This window comes from Pteropus vampyrus, unplaced genomic scaffold, assembly GCF_000151845.1.
Source record: "Pteropus vampyrus isolate Shadow unplaced genomic scaffold, Pvam_2.0 Scaffold218, whole genome shotgun sequence".
In the NCBI taxonomy this organism is placed as follows: domain Eukaryota; kingdom Metazoa; phylum Chordata; class Mammalia; order Chiroptera; family Pteropodidae; genus Pteropus; species Pteropus vampyrus.
In genome coordinates this window covers 795,137-798,770 of record NW_011888999.1, presented here as the reverse complement: position 1 = coordinate 798,770, position 3,634 = coordinate 795,137, and positions in this window count along the sequence as shown.

Below are 3,634 nucleotides of genomic sequence, written 5' to 3'. Positions count from 1 at the left end.
TACTTGAAAGAGAGTGGAAAATTTCACAATGTAGACTTGTTTTTCTCTTCAAAGAAATACATTTGAATCCTGTACAATGTGAGAATGAATACATATAATGTCCAAGTACTTAGCTAGTGAATGAACCTAGACCACAGACCACAAAATGGTAGGATTTTTCTCACAGATTTTTCTCACAAAAATTTAGAGTTTTATTCTTGGTTGTGAAGAAGGAAAAAGGGGGAGGAGAAAGAGGAAAAGAAGAAGTAGTCCTAGTTCTGATAACACACTGGCTGGTAGTCCTCCTACCAGCTAATATAACTGCTGCCCTGAGGCAAGGCAAGTATTTACCAATTAGGTTCAAACCCCACCACTCTCAACTGTTTTTCATATCCTATCATTCTTAGCATTCTGATACCTGCAGGCATTTGAGTTTTTACTTTGTAAATACAAGCCCCTCTCTCCAAGTTTATTCCTACTTATCTTTTTACGTATTGTTTATATAGCGATTAGAAGACAAAACAAATAAAAACATACTTTTGTTTTAAACAGGAAACAGGACAATAAGAAAAGATAGTTATCAAAATCAGGAGTGAAAATAATAGTACAAAACAATCATTTTCCTATGGCCAACAAATATGTTTTTATACATTTAAGAGTGGAATTTTGAACTCAACTTTGGCTCAGATCCATGAGTTGAAGGAATCTAGCATAAATTCTGTATAGAAATAAGAACTTATTTGAAATACTATTTCAAAGGTCATTTTCTTATCAGGGAAGATTATAGCCAAGTTCTTATCTATCTGTCTGTCTGTCTATCTATCTATCTATCTATCTATCTATCTATCTATCTATCTATCTATCTATAACTACATCTACATATAAAAGTGTACAATATGTTATATTTACATAATGTCATATTGTAAAGTTTTTAGGATACATCTCTTACAAATATTAACGGATCAACTTTGGTTCATTTGGTTCTTTTGCATAATGCCTGCAGGAGACCAGTAATATCTTCATTTAGTAACATTCCTTGATTAGGGATGTTAGTATTGCTTCTTTATTTTATCAGTGCTTTACCACTTTTAAACTTCTTGAATCTAGTTATTCATCCATGTGTTTTTATAGATAAGAACTAAATACCTATATTCTTCAGGCACTGTGCCAGGCAGCAGTAAATTATTATTTCTAACCTTGAGGAACTCCCACTCTAGAGTGGGAAGTAGATATACAAAAACATAGATATAAAATGATGTTATAACCATATAAGAGGAAGAACTTGACTTGGCTATGAATTTATGAAAAGCCAGAGGAGATTGGACTTGGACAACACCTTGAATGAAGAGTATGTTTTGTGACTGGAAAAGGAGGAGCATTCTAGACAATGAGCAGTGAGAAAAGGCATGGAAAGTTGAGTGCACAGGAGTTGGGAATAGTTGAATGTGGAGGGGTGATGGAAGATAAACTAGGAGAGTAGGGAGAAATATATCATAGACCTTCTAGTGAGCTATGTGGCAGAATTTGAAATTTATTTTGTAGATGATGAGCCATTGAAGAGAGATGTAAAGAAGTAACGTGCTCAGATTTGCCTTTGTAACTTTAAAAATGGGATAAATACAAGGAAACCAATGTCTTGTAAATAAATTTATCAAAAATATAAAATTACTGTTTTGCTAAAGAAAAAAGCAGTATTATTTATAATGCTCCAGTAGCTCCTAAAGAGATAAGTGGAATCAATATTATATCATTATTATCATATTATAAAGAAGCTAGATTTTTAGCAATAAGTTACTTGTCAGTTAAAGATTTGGCATCTGCAGGAAAAATTTGTTAATACGATCTAAAAAAATATACTACATGTGTATACACATATTGTATATGGATTTAGCTGAAATATAATCCAAATTTTATGATATCCTAGTATGGCCCAAAGGTAGAATTAACACATATAGAGAGAAGAGGAATACATTCATTGACCTCTTGGGGGACAAAATGACACCTTAAAGCTTCAGTGAATGATAAATTGTGCTATAGATTCAGCTCACTAATAGCTCTGGTATACCTTTCCTAGAATTAGTTCTAGGGTTCATTCTTATGTTCAGCTGTGATAGTGCATCTAGAGACTTATTAAAATCTACTGTTGGAATGAATGGCTGCAGACCATGCTTATAACTCAGAAAGCTTCTGAGAGGCTTAGAAATAAATACGTTCAAAATATTTCATGGTTTGGTCTATAAATATTCCTGTGAATTGCCTTGTGAACTCAAGCAAGGACATTCAGGAGACATTTACACTTAAACTTTAAGTTCTTCTTCATTATGAGTTAGCCTTTTAAAAATTCTATTTTTGCATTCAAGCACATCCTGACCCTAGTAGAATGGGTATTTTATGTGCACTTTTAATGCAAAATCCACTTAATTTGGCTTTGCATTTGGGGGAAAAAAGTCACATTTTTATTCATGCAGAAATAAGGTGGTATCATTTGCCTTGTCAAAATAATCGATTGTTTTAATGTGTTCAGTCATTTTTATCATCTAGTACATTAAAAGCAACAATACATGAATTAATAACTTTGAAATTAGAGCTTAACATTTAAAATATTTGTACAAATTTTAACATAGGAGTGTTTTAATAAAAATAATTTGTTTCATACTGATACACATGTGCAGCTTTGCACATGCACATCCATATAAACACATATTACGCATATCTTTTTTAGAGGGGGAGTTCAGTAGATGGGTTTCTATGAAAAATGCTTTTAGGCATCTCTTTAGTATAATAGTATAGAAAATGAATAACATCAATGTGCTGCAAAATTATTTGCCAGCCCTAAGGCCTGGGTAAAAGGGTTTATTCAGTGGTACCTCAGTTTCTGACATATAGAGAGTTCTCAAAACTTATTTGTTGAGAAAAATGGTAAATAAATGGAAACAGGATAAATAGAATACAAGGCTTGTGGCAATTAAAAAAGATCTGCTGAATTAATATCAGGTCCACTGACTCATAGTTTTTTATTTTCAATTTACATCGTCTCATCTGAAAATGAAAAGACAAGCAGCTTTGAGGATAGAAATCTTAAACTGTCATACTGAATTTTAGTAACAAGAATATGCTCATAATAGATAACTTGGAAAATAAAAATAACTAAAAGTAAAAACACAAATTTTCATATCACAACCTACTTATGATATTTCTAATATTTAGGTGTTTAGTTCTTTCTCTCTCATACATATCCTTATATGTATTGTACCTGTATTATATATTTACATCTAAATTTAAATCGATATCAATATCGATACATATTCTTCAGAATTATTATGATTCTGTATCCAGTGTTCTGTGGAAGTACTTCAGGGTAGCTAATTAAAATTTTATTTTAAAACATATTTTATCTAATTTTAAAACCAGCCTACAAAACAGCACCATTCAAATGTGTTAGACAATGTTCTAGAAATACCTTGGAAAAAATTTTTTTTTACTCTCAAGATTTATTTGATGTATTTTTAGAGTGCAATTAATTAGAAAATTTGTAAATATGTATGAATATTTTAAATCAATGGAGACTGAATGCAGCCCCCTTTATAGAGTGTAAGATAAGGTCATTATTACAGCACCTGTACATTGTCCCCACACGTCAGGTTAAAATTTGAAT